At 36.7% G+C, this 21,673-nt stretch overlaps 1 protein-coding gene across 2 annotated transcripts in view; it reads left to right on the top strand.

Moving 5' to 3' along the window:
- LOC112995758 (3',5'-cyclic-AMP phosphodiesterase 4D) overlaps positions 1-21,673 on the top strand; it is a 604,531-nt gene that overhangs the window by 54,576 nt on the left and 528,282 nt on the right. The window contains exon 1 of one of the 2 annotated variants that reach the window (XM_064500989.1): positions 19,483-19,642. The exons of the other annotated variant lie outside the window; for it this stretch is intronic. The gene's annotated coding sequence lies outside the window, so the exon portion shown is untranslated. Of the gene's footprint in view, positions 1-19,482; positions 19,643-21,673 lie in introns of those variants that run through there. 2 annotated transcript variants of the gene reach the window in all.

Consider the following 21,673-nt stretch of genomic DNA (forward strand, 5'->3'; position numbering starts at 1 on the left):
TTATTTTCCTTATGACAGACTCTGTTCCCATTTCAATTATCTGTCATTTTCTCTAGTCAAATATGAACGATATTAAAGTGATTTTACACTGTTAAGGTTAGAGAAGTGCTTTATGCACTTTAGAAAGAAAGTTAAAAATTCCAAATGAATGAAAAACCTAAAAGGAAAGTGTGGAACTTAAAATAGAAATCTGTAATATTATAGGGCCTACTTTGTCTCATGCTTTAAATGCTACTATTCCCATAATTTCTCTGAATTATTTTAATGGCACCCGCTTTTAAGCACTGTATTTGAACTTCTTAAGGTAGTGATCTAATCCTTCTGGATCATCAGTCTGTATATGATGTGTGATTTGACAAAATGTAGTATAATTTTAAAGATAAGATTATTTCAGCATAGACAGTGAAGTTGGGAATAATTCAAGGACCTTTTGAAATCGGTTGTAATTTTGCCCATCTATTCAATAGATTAAAACCTTATCCATGCTTTATTAGCGATATGTTTGAGTATAAAGGGGGAGAGGAAATGATTTATTTGTTGTAAATGTAAACCTGTGCGATGTAGCTGCTGTATGCTTTTAGGTATATTATCCTTTTGTAACTTTCACACTGCAATTGCTGAGCCTGCTTGATAGAATTGTCTACTTCAGCCCTTTCAAATAAATGAGAAACATCACGTTTTAATGTCATTTTGGAAAATAAGGTCACCTGATAATATTTCTATGAAGGGAATTTAAGTAGAGAAACATGTATAATTATTATTGTAAAATATAGTGCATATCAATACTTCAGTGAAGGACAAGTAGTTTTGAAATTCAAAACTATAGCAATTGCAGCAATGTAGCTTTAGTGTTTTAATTCAAGCAGTTCACAAATTTATCAGGGTGGGAAATTGTTTTACTCGTGTGTTACGCGTTCAGAAATTGAAGTACTGAGAAAATTTCACTTGCTTGTTGCCCTCCCTTTGAGGCAGAGAAACACCAGGGATATAATTCAGTTTCCTAAAATCCGGTTTTGACTGGACGAAGAAAACAAGCTTCTCTCTAATCTTACAGCCAGAGTAGTTGCTAAGCCTTTTGAAACTTGTGGCCTGAGTCTCATTCAGTTCTGTTGTTCTAATGAAATGCGACTTGTAATGGAATATACAAGAAAAAGCAGCAGCAGCGTGATCAGCCTTCAGTAATTTATTTGCTCGTTAGTCTTCCAAGGCAGCGTAACTCATTTAAAGCAGAGTCCTTCCTTCCACGGTGCTCCTCCCTAGCTCGAGAAACTGTCTTGCACGCATGTTATTTGTTTGTATGAGCTAACTCAGACCTTGCTCAATGTCTAGATAACGTGCTGAAAGGAAAAACATGCTTTTGCAAAAGCAGAGAACTGGTATCATAACTAAAAGTGCTGAGAATCTAGTAAACTGCTTTGTCTGATTATTCCTGTGAAAGGGAAGATGCTGTGTTTCAGGTGTGTCGCAAATCTGTTCAAGGTGCATCTGTTTTCCCAGTTACTGTCTTCTATTTTCTTAGACTTCTATCTGATGCAGCCTGGGCCAAGACAAACTCCTCAGCTGTGAGGTAGTAGCTTATTCTTTATCTTGCTCTTCTGCATGTGACAGCAGGTAAAACAAAATTATTGTCCTTGGCAGCATGGGTATCTTTTCAGAGGAACACTGCAGTTGTTCCTCTTGGTCTCCTAGTATAAACTTGGATTTTTTAAATATGCAAGTTTTGGTATGTACTGAGAATGGATTTAAAAGCACCTGCTAATAATTAGCAATTCTTGCTGCCTTTTTAAGCACAAGGGCAAGGCATTTACTGGGGACAATGAGTCTAGAGAATATAAAGATTATTATGTAGGCTGTTCTGGAGCTGATAAATCATTTGCATTTATCAATTAAAAGCTGCTCTACAGTGACTAGAAGCTTGTAGCCATAACAAAGTATCACCAGTGCTAAAAGCTAAACACATGCACATTATGTATTTCTAACGTGTATTGAATATAAACAGCATACTTTTAAAGGCTAAAAGGAACCATTAGAATAATATAAAATGACCTTCACAACATGAGCTACGTAGTATTTCATGATAACTCTGGGCCCAAACCATGTAGCAAATCATCCGACCTGAAATAAAAACTTCAACTAATGTAAAATCAAACATGTCCCTTAATATATATTCCAGTGCTTACTTAATGTTGCTTTGGTTATTACTTGCAGCTTGAAATTATGTACTGCCAGTTGGATCCTTCAAGTGATTAGGTTCCTCAGTCTTGTGAGAAGAGCGAACTGCACCTTGAAGCAGGGATTCAGTAGCGACACCATTACATAAGCAGATGTGCGGGGAGAAGATGGCAGGAGGGTTAAAACACAAGCAAGGAACAAAGGAATCAATTGGTAGTCAGCTCAGGCACAATGCATCAGAGCAGCACTTCCCACTTAAAGTGGTCTGCTTAAATTTAACATGCTTTTCTGCCTTAAAAAGAGTGTTGACTTGCTGATGAGTATCTGTTTAGATTCAGGGAGCTGCTTCTTGCCAGTTCGCCCTAATCTGAGATGATTACTTTATGAGCACCACTTCGGTCCCCCAGCAGATATATAGCGGTGGAATGCAAATTAGGTTTGGTATATCAAGTGTACAATTAAATTACATAGTCTATGCACAGCTGACCTGCATGAACTTCACCTCCTTTGCACCCTTCCTGGGGTGAAGTTGGTACTCAAGACAGTGAGTGCTTCCAGCTAGTGCTCTCGCAAATCACTGCGTGGGCAGGTCTGTGCAAGCTCCCATACAAGGCACTACTTAAACTCCTCTGCAGCCTGTAGTATTCCTGCTGTTCCAGTCTGGGACTCCCTTGAACAGAAAGTACAAATTGTGCTAAATTGTGTGTGTGTGGTGGTTTTCTAGTATGTGCAAAATGTTAATTAGCAATTGGGTTGAGTTAGCTGATCTCATTTGCCTTTCTGAACATATTACCTGCTCTGATGAATCTTGAGAGTTGTTGATGGGGATACTGTTTACTAACCTGCTTTTGAGAATGATAGTATGCATTTGCCTGTTTAGCACACCATGACTAAAGAAAGCATTTACTATTCTGTGTCTCTCACCTCAAAACACAGTATCCCGCAATTGCATAAATGTTTTCTTTATTTAAAAAGTAGTTTCTAAACATACATTAGTAAATAAGAAAAAGTTCTTAAAACTTTGATAAATAACATGTGTATACTGATTCAGAGAGTGGAAATTGTTAGCTTCAGGGAAAAAAGGCAGCAGGAACCCTCAGTAATTTTTTTCTTTCTTGTTTTGCCCATTCTTTCTTTTTTATCACCTTTTCTAGCAGTTTGAGTTGGTGGTACTTCTGTAGTAACGGGTCCAGTCTGATACATATTTGCTTCAAAGAAAAACCAGGAGCTGTTCAGATATTCCTAATTCATAAATAAAAGTTAAATAGCTCATATAGCATTTTTCTTTTGAAGTTTAATTGCCTTCAAAGCATGGGTAGTCATGGATGAAGACACTTCAAAGGGAAAGGCTTGTTCACTTACTTTAGGGCACAATAAATTGTCCTGTTAGAAGGCTGGCCTGGCAACAGTGTTTTAACTCCAAATATTAGCCTTTCAGTTAAATAGTTAACTGGAAGGTAACCTGTCCTCCACCTTTCTTCTTTGCCTGTTGCTGTTTCAGGTAAGCCTTCTTTCAGATATTTGTTTCTACTCGAAAAAGTTAGTAAAGGTATCAGGAGTAAAGCTATTTGTTCTTTCTCCAGTGCAGAGAGTGCATCCTGCAAAGAATGATTCATATATTTTTATTTCTTTGTACGCTATTTAAGTAATCTTCCCTTTGGGGATGTTGGGCCCTTTATAGCTCTTGGTTTAAACTGAGACATTTCTGTAAACAAAGGGAAGGCAGCAGGCAAAAATGTTATAATAGAAACCAGAGTTTTTCTTAGCCACAGAACTGGCCTGCTCTCTAGTTCGTCCCAGTCTCAGCATTGAGGGTCCTGCCTTCCTGCCGACCCAATGTGACAAGCAAGGGGTGATATGTTGCTGTTTGCGTTTTCACTGGGAGCCTGCAGACTGGTTTTTTGATTGCTGTCTTAAGACAACTTGCTTGAGACTGGCAGCAGTGCATACAGGTCTTAGAGCCATGTCCGAAAGATACTTTTGCCTTTGAATTTCTCTCATGTTCTTTAAGGCTCAGTTCTGAAACGCTCTGAAAGGCAGGATACCAGAGTCTGTGATGCTGAACACCACGTGATGTCCTTCAACGTGCACTGTTGTTGCTCTTGCTTCTAAGGCAGTAGGAGCTTCAGCAGCAGTCCAAGGAAAGCAGTCTTAAGTCCAGGGATTTTGCCTCCTCAGCTGCTCATCCACAGCCCATGCCACAGCATGAATTTCCTTCAGCTGTGTCCCAACCGTATTGTGCAGTGAACACACAGTATTTTGTCTAGGTTGAAATAGATTAAGACAGGTGTTAGCTTCTATGACCAGTTTTTCTTCAAATACGCTGATTCAGAGATGCTTCTGCTCAGAACCTGAGTTGTTGTTCCTACTTTTTCTTCTAAATGGCATGATTCAAGTACCATTCAAGTACACATTTTAAATGCTGACCCGGTACTCCCAGAACATGAGAGTTCAAACTCTGAAACTCAGCATTGAAGTGTGCTTGGAGACTTTTATGCGTATATATATATAAGGCCTATTAATGCATTTCTGTTAGTTTGACGTTCAACTCTTTTTAAATGATCATTGTTTTTCTCAAGCTACCTGATACTGCAAAATCTTTGAGTTACCAAGTCTGCTCTCCTTGCTGGAAAAAAAATTTAGGCAGAAGTGTTTACAGAGCTCTAATGCATACATAATTCATGGTTTGACCACTGTTTGACTGAGTTGTGATTCTTTGCTCTCTAACATATACCTTACAGAAGCCTCTACTCTTCTGCCAAGCTCTGTCGGAACCATTTTAGATGCGAAATAAAAAATATGTGCTGTGATAGATCAATAGCAGATATTAGATTCCCAGACTCTTGCTCCAGCATATTTGCCCAAACATCATTCAGCAGCAAAGACTCTGGGTATATTCTGTGATTGGACTGTGGCTTGTCATGATGTGCTGCACAAGGATACTTGTCTTGTATTCCATTTCAGCTCTGCACATGTTTATACCTACGGCATCCTTTGAGCTCTGCGTGATGTGGCTTTGAGACCCATGCACAGAGACCTATGAGTGTTCAACTTTTTTGTTGTTGCCATCCAAATGCCCATGTTTTTGTTTTCACTCTTCTGTTGTTTACCTACAGGCCTCTATCCTTTGAAGTACTGCTGGTTGTTGCTGTAAAGCAGTACAAATGTATTTTCTATGTCCAGCATCTTCCTGTCTTCTGGAAATTTTCACAGGAAATTTCCAGAGGCACAAATAGGAATGGGAAGTCTATTTCATTTAGGACAGGAGATATTCTTGATTGTTTGTGTATATTCTTTTGAGGTTCTGTTTATACCTTTGAGGTTCTGAAGTGTTTCCTGAACCCAACCAAGCTTCTTCCCTCTACTTGGTTAACACATGTCCCTGAGCACAGGACACAGGAAGACACTCCAGTCTTGTTGCAGTGCTAATGTTGCCAGTGCCTTCTCTCTTTTTCAGTGTGTTTTTCTAAAAACGCATGGGTTCTGTGTGTGCGTACCTGGGGCATTTGATCGTTCCTTGCACTGAAAGCCCACTCAGCACAATGTATAGATTCCTGTCTGTCTTTAGAGTAGTCATTACCCTGACCTAAAACTACCATTTGATTTGCAATAGTGAATGACACACTTGGCTTGATTATCAAGAAACTGCATTGTAGATTAACTGTGCTATCAGTGCTAACAATTAAATAGAGGATGAGTAAAGAAGGGGGAGAAGCCTAGAGATTGAAAATGGATGGAACTAGGCATTAGAGAGGACAAGCATTTTCCTTAATTAATCGTATACATTAAAGACTAGTAACACTGCAAGTCATGTATACTTCACATCTAAATGTAGCAGTATCCAATATAGAATGAAGACCAAGTCAAGCTAAACATGATTTGTGTGCACGCTCACCTTTGAGTGTATTTAAGTTACTGATCAAGCCTACTGTTTTTTTTTAATACAAATTGCTCAATTAATTTATTTTCATAGACTTTAATGGAAATAATACAAGTGTTTTCTTTCTTGTCTTCAGGAACCCATGGCAAACCACAGTGTAAGAGCCAGGGGAATTTTATTGACCAGTTGATTTCTGATTTTGTGGGGACCTCTCTGTGATTTCCGGTAGAAATTCCAATTTATTTGCGTGATATAAGAGTCGATTTTAGCTGAGCAGGGAGTATTCTGAATATAGTTATCTGACTATTTCATTTCTTGTAAGAAAGGAAGAATAATAGGCTTTCATAAAGTTTCATAAAAATGAATCTAGCTTATATAGAGGATAGCTCAGCTATGTTAACTGGTTTTGCCATCATTCTAGGTGATATCTAAGCAATTTGGCTATGCCTGGTTGGCTGTGTACAAAGGCTTTTAGTGTTGTGCAGCAAGTAGTAATTCTACTATTTTAGGAATATTCTTACACTGGAAAATGTTACAACATTTATATAGGCCTTTATAGTGTCATTCTCTCAGGGCTAAGACTTTAAGTGGAAGGCAGAGAATGAATACCTACACAGCTATTCTTACATGTTTATTTCCAAAAATACTTTTTAAAATCTGCCATTGCCTTAAGAATTCACATTCTGTTTGAGTTCAAGCTGTTCTTTACTTGACGCTTTGTCAATACACTGATACTGTTTGGGAGTCATCTTATTTTTCCTCAGCTGAAAACTCGATTGCCTTTTAAATGATTTTATAGCAGGCATTAAATGTTCCATGAAGCACAGGAATGAAAATGAGTGCAAACATTTCATGCTTTAATGGTTAGAGCGGTAGTCCATGCAGCGGTCTGGAGCTTCAAAAATAACCTGTGACTAATCACTTTGTGACCACATCGTTGTACTGTGAGATCCCCAGTGAGACTGTTCCTGAGGTGCTCTGACATATGTCTCACTGGTTTGCAAAGTGACAATTTGCAATTTGTTTCTCTCTGCACAACTGTGTGCCTTGGTTTGCATCACTGGAGGTGGCCATAATAGTTTTAGGGAGGTCACCAGGGAGTGGTGCAATGACCCCACTGTGGGACTGCACCAAGGGGTGGGAACAGACGAGCCCAGGAAGTCCATCCCTTTCTCTTTCTCTTTTGCTAAATATAATGCATTTTTGGGGTTGAGGTGACAGGAACAGAAATCTATCAGGCTTTCAGTAATAAATATACTGTGTATCATTTAAAAAAAAGTCTGTTCGATTATTTTTTTTTAGTAAACATTTTTTAAACTGCTGTATGATTACACATAAAATCAGAGCTGTTAAGTTTCACACAGATAGAAGTAAACTTTTCTTTATTCAGCCAGCTGTTTGCTTTTTTTCCTGTGTGTTGTGACAGCATTTTAAAGAAAAATTAGAAAAAAGCAATAGAGTTCATTTAACCAGGACAGCTTCCAGAAATGATGCAGCTCTTTAACTGGGTGTTGTCCTTTAAAAGGAAGAACGATTTATGCCTGATTTAAAGGACTGCTGCTTAAAACTTTCTAGTAAATGGTACTGTTTCTTCACGCTAGCTGATGAGTCAGTCAGTTTTCATTTTTTCTTGTGAGGTCATGTTGTTGTACAATTGAGACTTTGTCAAAGCTAAATTTAATTGCAGGGTTGTTGAACTATATTTTTCACTATAATTCTCATTTAGCAAATGTGCCTTCTGCCTGCTTTGGTTAGGAGCCTGCTAATGGAAGGAGAAGCAGCACTAGCAGCAAGGAGAATGACTGCTCCCATATATGGGGTCACAGACTTTACAGTTTCATTTTGCTTTTTCTGCAATGTGGACTCCAGACCTAAAGCCCACCTTCTTTGCACTACTGACCTGAGGAAATCCATCACTTTTTTGTTTTCCTCATCTGACCCATTCTTGGAGTCTTTCTCCAACCTGTGCTGTTGTCTTCCACTTCTTGGGCTTCTGGAGACCTCCAGATGCAAGTGCAGGTGAGAGATCTCACCATCAACAACTGTCCGTCTTTCCCTGACTTTCTGTGATGTGCCTGTTTAACCTGCTGCCCAAGCAGGTTTCACCACTTATGATATCAGTCAGACAACATAAACTTGTTCTGCAGCTAGGTAACGGGGCAAAATAGGAGATTAAAAAAGAAGAGTAAGGTTTTTGTGCTTACACCAAGTCCATGATCCCCATTTCCAAACACTGTGTTCATTTTTAAGAACTTACTGAACTGTGTAGGAAATCTAATTGACCTTCAAGAAGTGCCTTAATACTAATCTTCTGCAAAGTCATAGAAGAATTCAAGGCTTTTAGTGTGTCAATGAAAATATTATTTTTAGATGTTAAAAGTGAAAAGCTCTGAGGTCTTGGTCACTTGTGATCATTCAAAATGCCACAGTAAATACTATTGAACAAAAAAAGGATATTAAATTCAGTGTCCTGACCAGTATCTGACATAATTATTTTTAACAAGTACCCCATCTTTTTTTTTTTTTTTTTGTATCTCTTGTTAAATACCTGAACGATCTTTTGCATGAAACCTTGGGACCTATGACTTAATCTTGCAGGGCTTGGTTCTCAGAAGCATTGAGACCTCAGCTCTCTAGTTAGGTGTTTAGCGTTTATCTCCACTCTCAGTATGAAAAATACTTGCCTTTCTGATGATGGCCTACTCAACTCATGGCTGTTTTGTGTAGAAGTACTTGGAGAATGTTCTAGAAACAGGAAATATTACATTCATGTACTGTGTGACTTTTTTTTGCGGAAGTCCAATATATGTTAATTCTGCCTATGAAGTCATTTCTCAGCTCCGAGACATTTTTCTATTCAAACAAGTCAAATCTGATGCTTTATTTATTTCTTTTCTCCATTTGAACTTTTGCTGTAACTCTATATTCATATGTAGCTCTGTCAATAGACCAGGATCAATTATTTAACCTTGAAGGTGATGTTTTACACTGTAATTCTGCAAAATAACCAGGAGAAAAAGCATAAGGAAATGTCAACTTTGAACTGTGCACTATGGAATAAAATTCAGATACTGTCCTATTGATTATTTGACTTCAAATGGATTTTCACAAAGGAGAGGTACAACTTTTTGTCCCATTGATTAGGCAGATGCTAATAACATAAAATTACTCCACTTATAAAACACTTGGGAGTCATGACGGGCAATCAGCTGCTGGTGAGCTGCTTTTGCCAAAACAGCCTGCAAGACTGGATGTGTAAAAAGACCAGTGTTAGAATAACCTTCCTACTCAATTTATCTTTCAATTTGCTGGTGGTGCAACTTACTGCCGTATTGTGTTGAGTTGCGGAGACTGCAGTTCAAGGATAATGGAAAAGTTCAGGCAAAATGACTTGTCATGAAAGGACTCAAGGAGCTCAATCAAACTGATTAGAGAGGACTGAAAGTATAACAGGACTAAATGGCTGAACGTTGAAACAAGACCAATTCAGACGATTGTGGAGACAGGTTTTTTTCAAATGTTGAGGGTAGTCAGTCACTGAACTACTTGTTAAGATTGCCATAGACCCTCCATCATGGAAACATTTTAATCAAGCTTGGATGTTTCAAGAATACAGCTCACTCAAACAACAATTAATTTGGGGCAATCTGTTAGTCTGGATTATGTGGACAGTCAAGTTTGCAGCAATTCCTTCCAATTTTGTAATTGATGCAAGTCATTAATTTGATGCAAGTAATTGGAAGTAGAGAAAGCGGGAATATCTCGGTGTATTGTTGGAAGATTTCACATTTATAAAATTTTTTGAGATTCTTGGATAGTTTCCGGTTAAGTTCATAGGGTTGATGATAAGACCATATTGAAATGTCTTTATGTTATATTACAGTAGATATTCCTTTTAAAAAAAATAAACACCTCAAATGTTTATAGTGTTTTCCTGCTGTGTGCAGATTATCTGCTGTTCAAAATTGTGCAATATTTTCTGGGCTTTGGAAATAAATGACTTGGCTTCAGAAGTTCTTGCTTACTTGCTGACATTTAGCAAGGCTGATAGCAGTTCATCTAAAAATACAGAGCCACATGTGTCACCAATATTAGCTGCTATCTACTGTAGAGCATCAGTGGTCATGTTGTCACGTTTTGACACCCAAATGATTGATGTAGAAAAAAAAGAAACAAAAAAACCCTTGGACCTTGGCATTTGTCCAAAGAATTTCTAATACTGTTTTATACTCAAGTTTATCAGCAAAACAAGCAGATCAGGTTGAAGATTTGAGATGGGATGTGTTGTGACAGAGAGATCAACTTGATCTTTTGTCGTTCTTCAACCACAATTTTTTTTTTTCTTCTTGAGAAGTTGAGCATATGTGACTATAGTGATTACAGCACTGTGTTACTATGCAGGTCTTCCAGGAATGCAGAGACTGGTAAGTTTTTGATGGTGTGTGTTTTCTGACATCCACCTGTTTCTACCAGCATGGTAGTTCCACTTCCACTTGATACCTTGGTCTTGTTCTCTTTTATTTGGAAATTATTTCCTGGGTTGAGTAGCCTGTTCCTAAAGCTACAAGGAAGCATTTGACAATGTCAATGTTAATTTCTGACTAAAAATAAAAATTGTTGGCTTATTTTTTGTCATAACTACTTGAAGTATACCAGCCTGAGAATGGAAAATAGTGTTTTTTCTATCTACTTTTGATTGACTTGATCAGATAAAAGCCTGTATTGGAATGTGCAAATATGTGCCTTTTTTGCTGTTCTCAAGGTGGCACATTGTAGATTTTCTCTCTTCACCTCAATCATGAGAAAAATTTTCTAAATAGAGAGGATCAAAGAAAGATAGTCTCATGGAAAGTAGTAAAACTTCTTCAAAAGCAACCATTGAATATTCAGTGCTTCCTCCTCTTCTTCGCTCATCATCAAGCAAGTAGACTTCTCTTTCCAGGTAGAGAAAGACATGATGTATTCCAAAAACCTTTCAGCAGAGCAAATTGAATGATTTGCCATTTACCAGTGTTTTCTGCATCTCTTATTATATTACTCAGATTTTGACTTACCAACAAGTTTAAGGAGAGCATTTTTACAATATAGCATCTTCAGATTTCAATAACCTATGCAATAGAGCTTAAAATTAATTTTCCCATTTGTAAGTACAGATCTTTAGAAGAGAATAGTGATTATTTGAATCTTTGGTTCCTTTAAAAAAAAAAAAAGGTAAAAAAAAAAAAAAAAAAGCTTATGCAGGATTTACTTAACCACGCTTTTTTTCCTTTTTCCAAAATATTCAGTTATTCTTTTTGTTTTATCCCATGTTAGCTCATCCATAAGGGAAAAATAAAAATAAATTACCTCAGTTCTGCTCCAAGAAATAACTTCTTTATGATGACATTAGAGTTACATGTTTATCCTCCCATTTCTTCTAGATAGTTTTTAATATGAAGGGGAAATGTACTGTAGGTTTTGCCGATATACTGATATATTAAAATAAAGCTGGGGGTCATTTTGTTTTCTTTCTTCAGCAAAGGCAAAGTCTTTCCATTTGAAACTTAGCAGTTATTTTTATAATCCATAAACTGAAATGGAATGACATTTATGTTTTATTCATCTGTGCACTGTAAAGTGATCTATATTGTAGTGAAATAAACACTTGTAACTTGGAATACAAAAAGGGACAAATTCTAGAACCTTTGCTTATTGTTTCTTTGAAGTTAAAATACATTTGCATGAGAAACATGCATCTATCTGAAAGTAGTTTCCTAGCTGATGCAGTTTATGAGGTTTCAGGTGACTTAATTTATGATAAACAAATGTTTCAAGGGCAATCGAATACAAGGACATTACTTTAGCTCACAATGTCTCTGAACTGGAAGTTGCTGGAGTCTGGGAGATTGTGTCAGAAAAATATTGTGTATTTTCTTGCTGTGTTCTTTTGCTCTTCCATAGGCATCTGGTGTTGCCACTGCAGAAGACAAAATATTGTGTTAGATGGAGCTTTAATATGACAATGTGGTGATTCTTGTGCTTTTAAATTTTGACCACAGTATCAGTTTGTTAGTATAGGCATGCTTCACCCAAAAAAAGCCTGGGTAAATAATCATCTGCAAAAGTTTTCATGCTAACCCTGTTTATAATAGACTGTGTATGATTTTGTATTTGACTAAGGAGGGACAAGATGTCGCCACCCTTTGCTGTGGTTACTGTGACATCAGCTCGGAAAAGTAGTAACGGAGTAAGAGCTCCTAAGTCCATTTTTAGGGCAAAGTAAAGCAATATAACTTGCATCACTTTCAGTAGTGACTCATGGCCATTTGTTTTACTTTATTCTGAACTAGGAGCATTTAGACAGCCTGTCTCAGATAAGGGTTTTGTGAATTCTAGCTGACTGATGCTAACTAAGAACTTGAGTCTGCAAAATAAACTGTCTCTATTCATTCTGCAAGTGCGTGTCTCCCTCTGTCAATAAATACCCTTCATAGTAGTTGGGCTTTCTCTTCTCTTTATCAGAACTTTTAACTCAATCTTGTGGGTATTGTGGAACGGTTGGTTGTGCAGCCTCATGATGGCAAGAATCAATATAATTTCTGTTTGTGCTTGTCCCCAAGAAAGTCATTGTCTGCTGGAGTTTGCTTTGGATAGATAGATTGCTAGATAAAAGCCTTGCCTACAAACAGACACGAAGTAATTAAAGCAGGTTAGACAATTTGAGCAACTTCTGTATAGGTGCTTTTATTTCCTTTGGGGTGATTCATTTTAGCTTAGCTAAACTCCATTCCTAGTTGACCTTACTCAATCTTCATTAGATTATGAATTACTATTACGTATGTGACAATAGAGAAATTACCTGAATTTTATTAAATTTGTTTAAATTCACTACTTAAACTTCTTCGACTAGTCACTGTGAGGACTAAAGCTAAACAGCTGGCTGTGGCTTAGATGTGACCTGGATTTTTCTCAGTTAGGATAAAGACACAATGGTAATGGTTAGGCTGCTCTGTAGAAGGAGTTATATATTACTCTTGGAAGATGTACATCCAGGTTTTCTTTTTTCTTTCTTTCTTTCTTTCTTTCTTTTTCTTTTTCTTTTTTTAATTTCTGTTTGTAAGCATCTATCTGTGAATAATTTCTGGTCTCCTTTTCTGAACTCTGGCCATAATCCTTTGACCGTGATGCTATTCTTGTTTCCAGATCAGCTAGTGATGCCTGAAAGATGTTTACGGTATGCAGTGAGGGAGCTAGTGTGATTAGACAAACTGTATGGAGAATAAACGTCTTGATTTCAAGCTCAAGTATCTTTTGTGATATAAAACAAAAGGAGGATAATACGGGGGAAGAAAGAGTTACACAAAGAATCTAAACAATTGCATTTGAGTTGTATTTTACTTTTAGAGGAGCAACTGCAGGGTTTTTGAGAGATTTTCGGACTCATAAATCTGGAGTGGGTTTATAATTACTCCCAAATCATATATGTTCGTGTATCTTTTTGCTTTCTGTCCAGGCATCCAACCATGCTCAGATCTGAGAAAGTTACAACAAGATTTTGAATAAAAGTGTTCTTGTCCATTATATACCTATCTTGGGTGGGGGGGGGAACCCCAAACCCTCATTCAAGCACGATCTGTGATTTTTATTATTATTATTTTTTTTTTTTATTTTTTTACAAAAGATGCTTGGAAAAATGAGGGGGATGAATGGGACTTAGTCGTCTTCAGCAAGAGTTGTGTCCTGAGGAGTAACTGGTTAGTGTCCTAGCTACAGCGGCCACCTTTCCCCTCAGTGAGGGGATGGAGAACCACCTCTTTGTCCTTATAAGTGCTTATAGGGCCTATAGGTGGCGGCCACTGCCTTGCCGATCAGCCTGCATAACAGACTTAGTAAAAGATGCTTTGTGGAAGCTGAGAAATTACTTGGTGACTGATAAATAAATAAAGGAGACTGTGCTTTTGAGGAAAGGCAGGAGAAAACACCAGAGTGTGGGGCTACAAAGATATATGGTCATATCCCAAAGCAGCATTTTTAATGTGGTCCTGGAGAAAGTAGTGTGTGCTAAACATGGACCGGAAAAAGCTTTCCAGGCCCTTTTCCTAGTCAGGAGTTATATCTCTAAGGAAATGTACTGTCTTTCACTGATTCCTGATGTATTTAAAGGAGGAAATTTCTCTCTCTCCTTTTTTTTTTCTTCTCAAAAATAGTTGTGACTGCATCAGAGCAAAACTTGACGTTGTCATGAAGGTTTTTTCTTCAATGATATAACCTGAAAATTTTTCACTACCTTCTCTGTTGAAATGGAGTAATTTTAGTTTGCAAACAGAAAACTGTTTTGCAACATTTTTTCATCAAATGTGTTATCAAAGCACCTACGCTCTTTCAATTCTGACAAATGGCACTTAGGTAACTGTTTCAGTATGTATTCAAGAAGTTTTAATAGGTTTTACATATTAAAAAAGTCTTTTTTTTCACTCTTCATAAGCTATTTTTTTCTAATTTTTCAACCACCTTGTTTTCTACCTGCACTAGCATTTGCTGTACTTTGTATCTGGTCATATTTCTAACTCCTATGCTACAGAAACCCTGAAGATCCACTAAGAGAGGATGTTGTCAAAGTAGTAAGAAAATTTTTTGTTTTATTTTGTTTTCTTTGTTAATCTTGCACTGTACATAGTAGACCTACATCTCTGACTTGCTTGTATACTTTTGGCTTGTTTAGTCTCAACACAGAATTGCTATGGTTAATTGATTCCAACCTGAGGATCTAGGGTAAGATGAAAGGATATTTTCCTTATTTACTTCCAATTTCTTAATTAGAAACACAATCATTCAGCACAAATCAGTGCTGTTCTTCACATCACAGATTGCATATAAGAAAGGATAGATGTTTCCAGGGGTGTTCAGTTGTGCAGATACAGGAAAAAGCTTGATTTTGAATGACTGCTCTGTATTAAAATTTAACAGCTCTAGGAGCTTATCCTATTACGCAGTTATAAACCAGATGTGGAGGAGGATGGCTGGAGAGATTCCAGGCAGAAGTTTACTGAGGAGCAAAGGGAAACTGAACAAGTTAAGGGATAATAATGACTTTTTGAATCTATTTAAGGGAAAAATTGTGAAATCCTTACCATTAAGGCTACTATCAGCTTGTTATTTTCTTGTCTTGCTTTGCTTATTATTTTTTTCCTTCTGATCAACCGGATATCTTAGATGTCTGGATGTTAATACAGGAAGAATGAGGAACAAGCAAGAAGAGCTGAAAGTCTTAATACACAACTGGCATTACAACTTAATTGACGTAACGAAGACGTGGGATAACTTCTCTGAGTGGAATATTACTATAATAGGAAGGGCAGATAAGAGGAAGACGTGTGTTGCCCTATAAATCAAAGATGTGTGGTCTGGAACTCAGAATGCAGAAGGAATGGGATCTGCTGAAAGCCCATAGATGGTACTTAAAGGGGGAAAAAATCAGAGGCACTGTTGTGTTGATGCTGCACTTCATACCACCAAACCTGGAAGAAGAGGTTAGTGGTTTTTGTGAGCAATTACAGATTCACTCAAAGCACTGGATATTGTGATAGGCACGACTTCCCAGAAATCTTTCGAGGAAGGAATATGGCAAGATAGTTACTGTCCATCAAATTCCTGATGTTTTTGTTACAGCTTCCTGTTATAGAAAGCTAAAAATACAACTTGGAAGAATTCTGTCTAAGCAGTGGGATTTTCTTGAGAATGTGAAAATAGAGGGCAACTTGTGTGAAACTGATGAAATTGTTGTGCTCACAGTTTTTCAGGGAAAGGAGGAGAACAGCAAAACTAAAACAATGAACTTGAAATAGCCAGACTTTCAGTGCTGTTAGCCAGTCAGTAGACTGCATCTCCTGCTACGCAAGTTTAAGCAAAATAAAGTTATGGCAGTTTACCAAACAAATGAGGACAAGAGCAGAAATACAAATTAATAGTAATCACAGCAAACAGCAACATGAAAATAAATGGATCAATGTATGTTATCCCCAAAATGTCAAACACTGCATAGGGATGTCAGTAACAGTGCAACCTGATGTTGCACAGGAAAGGAAGGCACAGCATCGAGTAAAGACGGACACCTGGGATTTCTTTAAATTTGAGGAAAGTATTCCCTGTGTTTTACGTGTACTTGACTATGTTGAAGACACTTTACCATGACCTTTTCGAAGTAATTCGGCTGCTTCTGAGCCAAGATACACATATCTATATCCTTTAAATTTCAAGGTCAGGCATATTTGTAATGTTATAAGGAATGCTTTACTTAGATTTAGATATGCGTGTATTTTGAAATCTGTCTATAAATTACAGCAATTAGAGAACAGCTTCACTTTCCCCTCAGGTATAATCTCTCCTTTATGTTCTTTTAATTTTGCATATATTGTACATAATTAATAGAGTTGAATTAAACCTTACCACCTAAGTTGTTTCTTGAAATTGAGGACTTGTTAAGAAAGTGGAAAAAATATCCCAAATTTCTAACTTTATTTTAAGTTACCAGAAGGTATTAGGTTTTCATTTTCCAATAATATCTTCCTAATTTTTATTTATAATTTCTGGCTGGTGTGTGGATTTGTATGTTTTATGCATGTATGTATGTTTTAGCAATACCTGCAGCCAAGGCTTTTAAATCTAAACATGCATAATTATTCAGTCAGGAGTTCTGACCAATGTATATTCTTTTATTTATGAAAAGATTTTCTTCTGCATTATATGGTATCAGATGCTATATCATCTTCATGTGTTTTGTTGATTTTTTTTTTCTTCCAGCCTCTTTTTAAGTGCTCATGAAGTATCCGTCATAGTCACATAAATGATCTTAGTCACATCCTAATTAAATAGTGTGAGATCTATGTTTGCATTTCAGAATTCTGTCTCCCACTTATCACAAATATGTGTATAGTAAAATGTGTGTATTTGTGCACTGGCAATTGTGTGTGTGTGTATGTCTATATATGAAAACACTTAAATGTGACATCCATCACAGATCTGTTTTCAGACTAAGTTCTCAAAAAGAAAATAGTAGGATTCAAAATGAGTTAGTGGCTAAAACTGTGGATTCTACAGTAGTTACCTTGGTAATCAAATTTTCAAAGACATTCAGATCTTTCTTATACTGCCTGAGCCAACAATTTAGTACTAGACAGTAGACAAGATAGGCATGCAGATTTGGTTTTGTAAGAAATTATTTTATTCCCTAAAATGAAGATAATATGCAGAAGAGCAGAATTTTTAGTGCATTGCTTGCCTGATGGTTGCTATAACAGTGATTCCTAACACTGAGACAGAGGCTGATACTTAAGGAGATATTAAAAAAAAAACAAAAAAACAAAAAAACAAAAAAAAACCTTATTAGCTATGGTGGAAGAACTACACATATGGTAACATTATTCCTGCCTTCAATACAAAAGGATAATCTAGAAAATAATATGAAAATCTAGACTTGTGGAATTTAAAATTCAGTTTTGTAATTGCCCCAGGCTGGTTTCATCCACTACTAGGCAGTAGAAATCTAGTGAATGATGCTAAAGATGTAGGATTACACTGCTTTACTTTCTGAAGGCCGAGTTATTGGCCTAAGTAAATGGTTTGGTTGCTATAACTGGAAAATAAATTTAATTCTGTGCCTGATATAGTTTTGCAGTCATATGTTTTATTATTTCATTATTCAGCCATCAAAAGACACGAGTTTGGAGACTTTACTGACAAACATGCTGTCTTTCTTATGTAAAAATCTTTGGTATTTCAGATTCATCATAATATTAAGGAACCTAGTAAGATAACCTCATGACATTTCCCTCAGCTGGGAAAAACACACATATCTGAAAGGTCAAGGACACACTGAGGGGCAAGCTCCAGTTTGTTTGCCAGCCTGCAGCCATGCAGCGCAGCAGGTTTAACCAGCTGGTAAAGTCCTGGCTCAGTGAATGCAGCCTGTGCACGATCATCCTGGTTACTCTTGCAGCCACAACTTGGGAACGTAGCTAGTTCAGAATTAGAAACTCACAGAAATACAAGCACCATAATATATACTACACAGCAATCACACTAAGTATGTTGCGACTCTATTCTGCTCTTTGTATTTATCTGATGTTCCCTGCTTTTTTTCATTTTTCCTAACAATTTTTTGAACTTTGCACAGAAATAATTCAGTAGTATATCTACTGCCACCTCTGAGGAAGAAGTCTAAGCTCTTACTGTGTAAATACCAAGTCCCATTTCTCTTGAAGTAGGGCTGTATCTATAAAGGGCCTGTAATGCCTAGACCTACAATGTGGATCTCAAATCTTCTGTTCCCTGCTGCTAACTATGGACATATTTAAATTAGACAGCTGTCTGTAAATGTAAAACTAGACACTGGTTGTGCATTGTACCATGGTACCATATGCAGGTACCACTGAACAGTTTGGCCATTAATGCTCTTCATGCCTAGATTTTCATGCTAAGCATTTCTCTATTATCTTTCCTGTGGGGATTAATCTAATAGTCATTCTTCAGGTATGGGCTAGTGAACAAGTTCTTGTGCAGTAAGCCAGGGCATGTACACATGCTGAATGACAGTTTCTTCCTAAAAATCACAATGCAAACTCTGTGGGAAATGTAAGCGATTTTATTTTATTTCACTGAACATTCAGCAAGGCTAGTTTACTCCAAACTAACACTGAATTTAGAGTAGATAATATCCTGCAATTTGACACATTAACTAACCACAGTTCTTTGGTGTCTCCTGATAATGTACTTACTGGATAGGATCTAATCTAAAACATAAGCAGAAAGTAATGGGAGACTTTAAGTACAGAGCACCAATTTCTGCTCCTCTAGATAGTTATTTGTAGTAAGTTGTGCAGCTGCAGAAGAGATCCACCACAGAATCCTGCATCGCACATTATATACAGCATTTGCCTGTGAACTGGAAGATCTATAATCAAGTTCCTCTTTCAGAGTGGACAGGGAGGAAGCTGAGCCCACATCTCCCGTACTTCAGGGAGCATTCAGGCTGGTTGAATAATGGTGACAACCAGAAGAGACCGTGACCTCTTTTGTTTGAGAAGCAGGATCATCATCCAGATAATCTGAAGTTCAGGAAAGGGTTTTCTGGCTGGAAGATGCATGGCCTCCCAAATTAAATCTAACTTGGCTTTTCTTCTTCAGTAATTTGGTTACTTGGCGCTGCTGTTCGCAGATCCTATTTTTAATTCTTTACTACGCGCTGTATAGTGAGTCTGGGCATGTAACTTGTAGCTAAAAAGGATTTTTCAATGCTGAAGCTATGTGCCTTGAAGTCTTCTTGCAAATTGACGCTGCATGCTTTTTCATTGTGCTCTTTCCTTTTTTGATAGCAAGTAGGTAACTTGTGGCTTGGGGGGGGGGCTTTAATTTCAGTGATGGTTTTTTATTTCTTGTGACTTCTCTGATTATTTTTGCACATTGGAATTGTTTTTCTTCCCAGAATCAAAACTCCAAAAGAAGCAGGCAGGACTTGAAACTAAGAAATACAGCAAAACTGAGTCCTCAGTCTGTTTTTCAATTGCTCTCCTTCTTCTGTCAAAAAAGAGGAGGAAAAATCCATTTCAACAAAAGGTATTTTGGCCTTTCCTAGACTTGTGAAGATAAAGCTTAAGATGCATCTTTTCTGTATCCAAAAATAGATGTCTGTGCTGGAATTTGTCGTGAATGATCTAAGGGAAATCTGATCTGCAGCAGCAAAGATTAGAAAAGTTAAGATATCGTGCAGCCTGTGCTAGCTGTATCTGTGAAAGCTGCTGTCCAGTTGGATGTAAAGAGGGAGGAAAATTCAAAATATTACTTTACACTTGGACACAACTTTGTTCTTAGATTTCTTTCTTTTTTTTTTCTTTTACCCCTTTCTTTTGCACTTTGTCACAAGATTTTTTTTTTTCTGCCCCAGGATTTTTTCCTGTAGCAAACAGAAAATTTGGGTAAGCAGAAAAATGTATTTTAGCTATATTGTGAAGATTCCTCAATTTGTTTATGTTTTAGATCATATTAATTCCTCTTATTTAAAGTGTCCTTCATTTACATAGACTGTAAATACAATTAAAAGTAAGTGAAATTCCTTGTGAAATGAAAATCTACTATTTCTAACAAAAGGTGTATTTTTTTTTTTTTTTGAAACATTGAATAGCATTTTAAGCAAACTAATTCTAGGTCCAATCTTTTTTGATTAAATTTAGCCAAAGGAAGAATGCCAAACTTGCATTCTTTAAACCTTTACAGTCTAGTCTAATGGAATAATAGCCTTTCAATTTCAGACCTTGTTTATGAAGCCTAAGAACAGTTCATTTTCAGTTACTGTAAGTAATTTCAGAGTAACATGCTTCTCATTTGTGGTATAATTTACATAAATGATGTAATATGTGCATATGTATCTTATTTTATGAAAGCCAAGATCCTTGTCAGTGTAATATTTCGGTGTTTAGAGTTTCCAAACTAAGGATTAGCAAATTGACCTTGACTGTCGTTGACATGTGACAAGAATATAAAGCAGGAGATTCCTCTGGAGCAAACACATTAAAGAATCTGTCTAGCATGCAATGCCTTCTATCTATGCATTTCATTACTAGGCAAAAAAATATTAAAATCATAATCAATGACGTTGTTTTCTCAATTCACTTGCTAGCTTTGATTTTATTCTGTGCTATGACAAAAATATATCCAAATATGACATTAAAAAATTATCATACTTACATGTTTTATTTCTAACTTTTTACCAATCTTTTCATCTGTTCTCAGCTCTCCCCTCTATGAAGAATTCATACTCACAAACATCCTCCTTAAATGGTACAATCATTAGCCTTGCATAGCAAGTTTCAAGGCTTTGTAGTTCACGCAGCTCTCTAAGCAGTCATTTATATACAGTGTGTTATATGTTTTGACACTGAACCAAATTCTGAGCTTAGCTGCCTCACTGTCAGTTCAGTCTGGACCTGTTCCTCTGGAAATGCCCTGATATGACAAAAGTATAAATTTTGGAGTAGCTTGGGGTTCAGTGGACTAATTTTAATGAACTATGAAAAATAAGAAAGGTATCTAGTATTAAATGTGAACAGAAGAGGGGAAATTATGATGGTTTAAAAAAAAGCATAGTATATTTAGAAATGGTAGCACTGTGAGGCACCGGTGAATGTACTAAGTGCTGCCTGTAAAAGAAAGCAAAAATAACATATTGAAGGGGACAGTGAGTTGCTCTATTATGCTATAATAGGAAAGCATGGTATAGGTACAAGATTGAATGCAAACAATTACTGACACTTAATAGCAGTTAAATAATTTTTAAAGGGAATAGTATATGACAACTTTTAGATAAGATGCTATTTTTAAATGGAAATATCAAATAAGAATTTTGCATACAATAATTGCATCAACAAACTCCAACAGATATGATTTTAATGGAAAGAAAGGAAAAGGTGTCCATGTTATTCTGAAATGACTTGTTATTGCTATCCCTTCTTGATTGTATGATGAAATGGGGAGAACATAAACACTTTCTGAAAAAAGAGATTTCAGAAGTTGTAAAAGTAATACTTCACCTCTCCTGTAGTATTCTCTGAAGTGGTTCTACACTGCATGCAGAACACAAGCAGAAGCAGA

This window comes from Dromaius novaehollandiae, chromosome W, assembly GCF_036370855.1.
Source record: "Dromaius novaehollandiae isolate bDroNov1 chromosome W, bDroNov1.hap1, whole genome shotgun sequence".
In the NCBI taxonomy this organism is placed as follows: Eukaryota; Metazoa; Chordata; class Aves; order Casuariiformes; family Dromaiidae; genus Dromaius; species Dromaius novaehollandiae.